This window comes from Leptonychotes weddellii, chromosome 13, assembly GCF_054177405.1.
Source record: "Leptonychotes weddellii isolate Sample4059 chromosome 13, ASM5417740v2, whole genome shotgun sequence".
Taxonomy (NCBI): domain Eukaryota; kingdom Metazoa; phylum Chordata; class Mammalia; order Carnivora; family Phocidae; genus Leptonychotes; species Leptonychotes weddellii.
This window is the reverse complement of record NC_138381.1, coordinates 10,496,393-10,505,551: the sequence shown is the minus strand read 5'-3', so window position 1 is coordinate 10,505,551 and position 9,159 is coordinate 10,496,393. Positions and strand designations below refer to the sequence as shown.

Sequence of the window (9,159 nt, the reverse complement as noted above, 5' to 3'; positions counted from 1 at the left end):
GGCAATGTTTTCTATTCATTGCACATGTTGGTTGTCTCATTTTCCCCCTCCTTTCTTCTGGTGTTCTCTTGTTTTAGTTGAGCTTTTTGTCTGATTCCATTTTATCTCCTCTTTTAACACTTCAATTATACTTAAACAGTGACTAAGATTCCTTCTATTTTACAATACATATTTTTAACTAATCTGACTCCACCTTTTAATAACACTATTCTGCTTCACATATAGTGCAGGTAGCTTATAAGGGAATATTCTCAATTTCTCTCTCCCATACCTATGGCCTTACGGTTACCCATTTCACTTATCCATTCAATGCTATAATACATTGTTAATACCATTACTTTAAACCAATATCTATCTTTTAGATCAGTTAAGAATAGGACAAATAATAGATTTTACTTTAGCTTGGTTTATTCCTTCTCCACTGCTCTTTCCTTATTTGATCTTGGCTTCTTACCTATCATTCTCTTTCTCCCTGAAGACTTTTTTTTTTTTTTTTTAAGTATATCCTACAAGCCAGTCTGCTGTTAATGAGTTCCCTCAGTTTTTGTTGGTCTGAAAAATTCTTTATTTCTCCTTCACTTTTGAAGGGTAATTTTTCTGGATATAGAATCCTAGCTTGACAATTTTTCATTCAACACAGTAAATATCCACTGCATTCTTTTCTAATCAGCAGTTTGTAAACAGAAATCTAATGTAATTATCATCCTTGTTATTTTATGGGTAAGATGCATTTTCCCCTCCGGCTTTGTTCAAGATTTTTTTCTTTGCCTTTGTTTTTCTGTAGTATGAATATGATATGCTTAGATGTAGATTATTTCAAATTTTATTGTAGTTGGTTTATTTTCCCTATGAATTTAGTTCCCTGGTTTAAGAAGAGTTGATTTTAAGGTTTTTTGTTTTGTTTGTTTGTTTGTTGCTTTTCCTTGTTGTAAATATGAGAGAGACAACTTTCAAGCTCTTTTCATTTCAGAGCTGAAACTTATTTTTTTTTAATAACCATAATGATGGTGGATGGTACTATGTTCATGTTTCCTATATCACAGAAATAAGAACTTACATGCTCACTCATAGGCCATGAACTTTCTACAAGGAGGTAAGCCTCACAACATAATGTGCGACACTTTGAGTACTTTTTTCCTAAAGAATACTAAAGTGTTCATTTAAATACTTTTTATGGAGTGCACAGTATATTTTTATAGACAAAATTAAAATATACTGAAATGACAATTTTATAAATAGATGTACTTAGGATTCTATAAAAAATAATATAACCCAGAAACATATGCCTAAACACTGGGGAAAAATTCTACTTTGTATTTACTATTTATGTCCCCATCCATGTGACATTGTTTATTTTATGGTGTACATTTTCTTTTGTACTTAAAACAATTTTGTATTATAAAACTAATTAAAATTCTGCCCTGTATCAGGCATTATGCTAGATACTGGTGATTCAAGGAAGTGGGGAAAATACACCTCCTATTTTTAAAGTGTTTATAATTTAGCAGGGAAGATAGAAATATATAATTAAGTGGATAATTCATTTTTTAAAGATTTTATTTATTTATTTGAGAGAGGAGAGAGAGAGAGCAGAGAGAGGGAGAGAGGTAGAGACAGAGGGAGAAGCAGACTCCCTGCTGAGCAGGGAGTTCCACATGGGGCTTGATCCCAGGACCTTAAGATCATGACCTGAGCTGAAGGCAGATGCTTAACTGACCCAGCCACCCAGGCATCCCTTAAGTGGATAATTTAAAAACAAACAAAAACTCTCTGTGCTTTCCATCCTGCCTCCATGTAGCACACACTTAAATAAATATTTGCCATAATGGTGTTTAGTAACGACACTTACTCTAATACCTTGAATATAAAACCAGTGCCCCCCTCCACATTCTTTAAAAGGTAATCTCACTACCAATGTTATGAATATGCCAAAAATTTGCAAGACATATGAATTTGCCAAGAAACTTGCAAGCTACATGTACCCATGTAGATTGATGGTCATGAACCGCTCAGTGTTGTGGAGTGTCGAAGATGCACCAAACCACTGAGTGTATCTCATTCTTATGTGAAGCCCTGGGCTCATGCATACTGTGAAATCATAGTTTGAAATGCAATCCAACAAATATTTATTGGAAACCAGTTGTTTTACTTTGAAATATTTGTCAATATTTTTATTTAATAATTTAATTAAATATTTACTATGAAATATTAGAAACATTTCTAAATGGGCAAATAGGATCTGTTATTGAGTTACTGGTTCCATTAAATTACTCCTTCTCCACCCTCTTAAGAGACATACTAACATAGACCTAGACATACAGTTTTACTCTACAATATGTGTGTTTGCATATTCTTATATGCTGTTTCATATACTGTGAAGTAAATCCTCACTAGGGTATTTACTTTGTAAAATGGTACATTGCCAAAATTGAAAAGTGAAAACTGAGTAAGAGATTGGTATTCTTTCCGAAATCATATTGACAAAATCATCTCAAAATATTAGAAATAAAGTTTTGCTGAAATCGTAGTTTTACTTATTAAGATAATCACGTTTTTCTTAATTAAAAATATCCAAAGGCTAATTTAGTGCTTCTGTTCTTTACTGAATTATACAAAGCTTTAATTCTGATTTTGTTCACCAACAAGTTCAGTGCTAGAAGAAATTTTAAACAAAACAGTTTTCCAAGAGCTAACATCATTTTACCATTTGTAACTCTTTAATCTGATTTGGAATTGTGCAGTTTAAAATGTTAACACTCCAAAACACATACTATGTTTGCTGTGTGGAGCAAGACTGCAAGCTGAAAATGACCAAAGACTGAAAATTGTCTTTTCTAAAATTTTTTTAAATTTGTTTTTTATTTTTCATACTGACAAAAGATTATGATTGTTGTTTTTACAGATGATAGTCCATCTTATTTCATAGCCATTTTAGCGGTAAGAAGTCTTCCTAGGTTTATCTTTAGCATGTATTTGCTAGACAAAAAAAACCCAAAAACAAAATCCTAGTTCTATGTCTTACTTATTCACCCCTGTGGCGCCTTCTTTCATGGGTGCTGAAAATAATTAATAATTCCACCTTCTTACTCCCGTAGAAGAAAGAAGCTATATTAGTTCTCCTGACTCTTTCCAGATGTCAGAATACTCTCCTGCAAAAGAACCAAGAAAGTCTTAAAGGGACAGAGTGTCTGAAAGCTGGGGTGATGGGGCTAGCTTCCTTAATAAAGAACTGGGGGTTTCTCTATATGCTTTAGTTTTCATTATTTTAATGAGTTTTGGAATTTTGTAGCTCATTATTGGCTACACACCATGGCAAAGAGGAAAAGGCATTTGTTGTTGGTGACAACACAACCTCAGCTTGTAAAAGAGAAAGCTATACCCTCAACGATGTAAAAAGGCAAATTACAAGCAAATAGTTGCTGAGCTTTAGTGGGAAGAGGGAAAGATGGTGCTCAAATACATTTTAATTATATAGAGATGTTCTCCTCTACATTACTGTTAAAAGGATTGATACTTTGATTTGGCTACAAGTATATGTTTTCAAACTAGGACAGATATCAAGGGGCATTTGGGTTATAGATTAATATTCTGACACCAAATGGCAGTATATTTAGGGTTGTTGAATTGTATGGAGCCCAAAGTATTTATTGATCTAAAAGAAACAGTTCTTTCAAATGACCTTTTAATTATTTTATTTTCTGCCATAATGAAACTGAAGGAGATAATAGTAAGTGGAAATTTACAGTCAGATATTATCTGACATATTGATTTATACTTCTCTGAATGGTTCTGCATAGCCTGGTAAGATATGGATTTGTAGGCAGGAGATATTCTAAGTGGAGAATGTTCAGAAAAACCAAGCCATCATCAATCTGAGCTTCCTATGAAACAGGACAACTTGGTGGATGTCCAGGCACAGCAGGTGTATCTGGAAGTCAGACTGCCCCACAGTAGTCTGCCACTCGGGTGTGTCTCAGAGATCTGTACAAGATGCTCTTGGTATAAAGCTTAGTAGAAACTGATCACAGAACAGAAGCTTGGCTGCTCTTTTTGTCAAATGTTTGCTCCATGAACAAATATTGAAGTTTTAAGGTGAGATTTAATAGCTTGACAAAGAGTGAAACACATCCAAGTAATACCCTAGGAATGAGAGAAGAATGCATTCTTCTGTGTTTTTTTTCCCCCCTCAACCTCCTAACACAGTTGTGTGGGAAGCATATATTCTTTGTGGCCTATCATCTTCTAATATCTGAGGACAAAGTAACTTCTATATACAAATCAGACAATGTGAGAGAATACGACAATACTGTCAGGTACTGAGTGACAGGGACTAAATAATTCAGAAATGAGTTTCTTTTCTTTAGTCTCCTTATAAAGTGCTTTTGGCATGTGATTGATAGATACTGTGTTAAATCTAGGGTAAAAGTTCCAGTTAAAACTTACATGTAAACTCTTATCTTTTGCTTCATATCCAAAACATACACACAAAGAGAAGCAAATGAAGTCTCAAGGTTTTAGTGGTTCAGATACAAAAGAACACAATTCAGTATCCTATCAGGTGTGTACGCCTTAAACCCAATTCAAGCCTGTTCATTGTGTGAAAGACTAGAAGGATATAGGACATTTTTTTAATCTATAAGTCATACTTAGGCCATTTGGAATTATATGTAAAAGTCAAAATCCTGGTATTGAATTAAAATTTTTAAAAGCCATTTCTATTTCACCCATGAACATTTTCATTTTGCTTAATTAGGGTCTGATTGCAGTTGCTAAGATTAGAAATACTATATCGTTTGTACTCATTGGTATATTGCATGAACTTTCAAGTAGTTTCTATTTGTGTTGCTTACAAATCTTCACCTTAATCTTTTTTAGGATCTCTCTTACACAGAATCACAGCCATGTATGTTCAGTAAACAGTGTTACTTAATAATGTAATTGCTTACCTACAATTAAAATACTGTTCTTATCTATATATTCTGCTTTAGTAGATATCATTATCAGAAGGAGTAGGAATGTGTTACCTGATAGGGCCTATAAATGCTATTTAAAAATGTTTTCAAATCCCTAAGATTGAGAGCATAGATGATATCCTGCAGATAATTAATTCTAATTATTATTATATATGTTTCATGTTATTATTTTTCATATTATATTGCATAAATAATTACTATTAAATTCTTCCAAATAAAGGATGAACTCCACTTTTTTTTTCCTTTAAAGATTTATTATTTATTTATTTGAGAGATAGAGAGCAAGTGGGTAAGGCAGGTTGGGAGGGAGAAGAAGGGGGAAAGAATCTCAAGCAGACTGCCCACTGAGCTCAAAGCCAGATGCAAGCCTCAACCTCATGACCTGAAATCATGGCCTGAGCTGAAACCAAGTCGAGCTCTTAACCGACTGAGTCACCCAGGTGCCTGTGAACTCCACTTTAAGCAGGATATGAAATATACAATGATGATACTGCTGGGTATCAGTATGAACGCAGATGATTAAGTCACTAACTTTTTCTGCCTTAATCTCTTACCTACATGTTATTGTTTTGCCCCTCATTTAGCTTTTTACTATATATATATTTTTAAAGATAATCCTTCTTTCTTTGCTTGTGACTGCCTTTCTGCTCACCTCTGTCTTTCTTTTTTTTTTTAAAGATTTTATTTATTTGACAGAGAGAGATACAGCGAGAGAGGGAACACAAGCAGGGGGAGTGGGAGAGGGAGAAGCAGGCTTCCCGGGGAGCAGGGAGCCCGATGCGGGGCTCGATCCCAGGACCCTAGGACCATGACCTGAGCCGAAGGCAGACACTTAACGACTGAGCCACCCAGGCGCCCCACCTCTGTCTTTCATATTGGAGTTGCCTCTCAATCCCTGATGATTATTAGGTAACAAATTAATGACTAATAATTAGTTATATAATATATGTATTATTACCAACAAGACCTTAGTTTATATTAAAAAAAAAAAAAACTTAAGGAAATTAAAAGCAGTGCATTTGCCTTGTGTTCTGGTAGGAGCAACCCTTGCAAAGGCTTGCTCTGTTACCAGTATCTTTGGGATAGGACTCTGATGCTTCTATCAGTGCTACACCCCCACACCTCACTTCCCTTTTGGGGTCTTCTATTTCTACTGAGGTTCTAGATTGCCACTGTCCTCACTCAGTGAACTTACATTAAAGGAGATAAGAAGTGGTGGAGGAACTCTTCTGCTTTCCTAAACACCAAAAAGATTCAGAAGTCTGCAGTATCGGTACATTTTTAGTCCAAAAATTGAAGCTTTTTGAACATTTTCTCAAAATTAAAAGATAAAATGTTACTCCTCACATCCCTACCTGAGAAAGAAGCACAGCACTTGGTGGGACCCATTGATTTCAAAAGTAGCATGGAAATGCTGCTTAATCTGTTTTTAAGTCCCTTAGAGGATGTAATGATTAATTTTATGTGTCAACTTCATTGGTCACTGGTGCCCATATTAAATGTTATTTCTGGGTATGTCTGTGAGGGTGTTTCCAGACAAGTTTAGCATTTGAATCAATGGACTCAGTAAAGTAGATCTACCAATATGGGTAGGTATCAGTCCATTGAGGGCCTGAGTAGAACAGAAGGAGGAAGAAGAAGGAATTCACCTCTTTTTTCCCTGCCTCCGTGCTCAAACTGGGACATTTCATCTCATCTTTTCCAGCCCTCAGACTGGGATTTTACACTATAGTGTTCCCTGGTTCTCAGGCCTTTGGAGTCTGACTGAATCACACCATCGACTTTTCCTGGATCTCCAGCTTGCAGATGACAAATCAGGGGACTTCGCAGCCTCGATAATCACGTGAGCCATTTCCTCATAATAAATCTCCATATATATTGTTCTGCTCCTCTGGAGGACCTTGAATACTACACAAGGTAACTAATTCTTAATGTTGTTTAGAGAAAGAAGGGGCTCTACAATAGGTCTGAATTATAATGTAAGCTGTCTTATTTCTTAGACCTAATCAACAAATCCAAATAATTCTAGAGATACCCCCATTGTTAAGGATCTGTAAGAAAATTGCAGAGCATACATGTAATGTTGTGAAGCATGGCCATGCCATTCTGTGTCAAAGGATTATTCCCCCTTAAACACACTTACACCTCTTATTGTGCTATTGGGCTTTCATAAAGACTGAATACCTGACCATGGAACTCCAGGTGATTACTCATTATGAGCTATGCATTATCAGATTATCAGAGCCACCAAGAATAATGTTAGGCAAACACACAAACCACTGGTATTCCATTGTCAAGTGGAAATGTTTTACTTGGAATGGGCCAGGAAAGATTGAGAAAGCGTATATAAATTGAATGAGCAGGTGGCTCACATATTTGTTACTCCTGTCATCAGATCTGTTATACTGGTACTTCTCCCTCAATGCACATTTATGGCCAACTGACAGAAGAGCAAGTAAGCAAATAACTTGGATCTGTTTCACACGGTGGTTGGTATGTTATGTTGGTGGTAGTCAGCATTGGATGCCTATCAATTTACAGCCTTCTCAAAAGTAACTAACAGTTGTGGAGGTGAAATTCTCCCTGTAGGAAGAGCTATAAGTAGTACACAGGTTGTTCATTTGATACCAATGAAGAATCAGTCACAGTATGGATGTGCATTAACTCCTGTACAATAGTGAATGTGTTGGCTAATGGTAAGAAGAAAAAGGACTGGGGAATTGAGAACAAAGTGGTATGAGGAAGAGCCCTGTGCATGTTCCTATGGGGAGGGATATAAAGTATATACAACCTAAGTTGATAACCACCAGAGAGCATCCAACCAAGAGAAGGCTCTCAACTATTTGGTAGATGGGATGACTTGAATTTAGATGTTAACCAGCCTCAGCTCTCTGCTATCCACTGCTTGATCTCTGGCCCATCCAGGGTGGCCATGGTAACAGCTCTGCATGGATCCAACATCATATAGTTCTACTTCATCAGGGCTGATATTACTATTGGTAGTCCTGGACAACAGCAGAGAACAAAGTTGACTCTTCAATATCATTTCTTCATGAAACCTATCTGAAATGCATCAACTATTTGGTGGAAATTCAGTTAAATTGGTCCCAGTCCCCTTGTTCCTGGGAGGAGGTAGCAATTTTTTATTACTAGAATTAATACTTGTTCTGAATAGAGATTTGCTTCTCTGTTTACAGAATGGCAGCTCTAGGGACCTAATATTGCACATATATCACCTCAGAACAAGAAAATCTTTTTGGTTGTTGTTATTTTTTTTTTTAAAGATTCTATTTATTTATTTGACAGAGAGAGACACAGCGAGAGAGGGAACACAAGCAGGGGGAGTGGGAGAGGGAGAGGTAGGCTCCCCGCTGAGCAGGGAGCCCGATGCGGGGCTTGATCCCAGGACTCTGGGATCATGACCTGAGCTGAAGGCAGACGCTCAACACCTGAGCCACCCAGGCGTCCCTCAAGTCAGTGTTTTACTTGGTAAACATCTCTGAGACCATGCATCCCTGGCTGCTAAGCATCATGGTGGACAGGGCTAGAAAGGTAACAGCTTTATTTTGAGCACGGGGCAAAGACAAGGCAGCACTTTACAGCTACCTTGTAACTAGATCCTGCATCAAGAAACTCTTTTTATGGCAGATGGCAATGAGATTCACTGATCTTCTGTGCATGATTAGCCATATATAGCCAATCTGAAGTCTCAGCTAAAACCTCCAACACAGGGGAAATAACTTGTAGGTTTGGAACAGTATCCTCTATCATGGGTATATGCATTTATCCATTGACTGATAAAAAGTACTATATCCCCAATATCTTCAATATATAGATATGGGAAACAAAGGGTAGACATAGATCTGACCCCTTCCACATTCAGGAATTTAATTGTGGAATTTCTGCTTCCCCGTTTATAAATTTAAACTCTGTCCGTTGCAAGTTCTTGTTTCCATGGGCAGAAAGCTTCTGTCAGGTTCCACTGAACTGAGAGCTATGACTACCGTCTGATTACTTTAGTACCCTTTTGCCAAAGGACCGGAAAGCAGGTAAAGGACTTACAAAACTGGAAGGGATAATCAACTCTGATTACCGTGAATCTCCAGGGTTGCCGCCACATAGGAACAAAGAGGAGAATGTCTGTAACCAAATGCATTTACTGAGGTGTATCCTGATGCTTCCATGC

General features: G+C 36.7%; 1 non-coding gene across 1 annotated transcript; it reads right to left on the bottom strand.

Annotated features, from left to right (window-relative positions):
* Positions 1–8,468: 8,468 nt before the first annotated feature.
* Positions 8,469–8,599, bottom strand: LOC115943286 (small nucleolar RNA SNORA63). The gene has a single exon (XR_004077883.1). It is a non-coding gene; the product is annotated as a small nucleolar RNA SNORA63 (small nucleolar RNA).
* Positions 8,600–9,159: the final 560 nt, after the last annotated feature.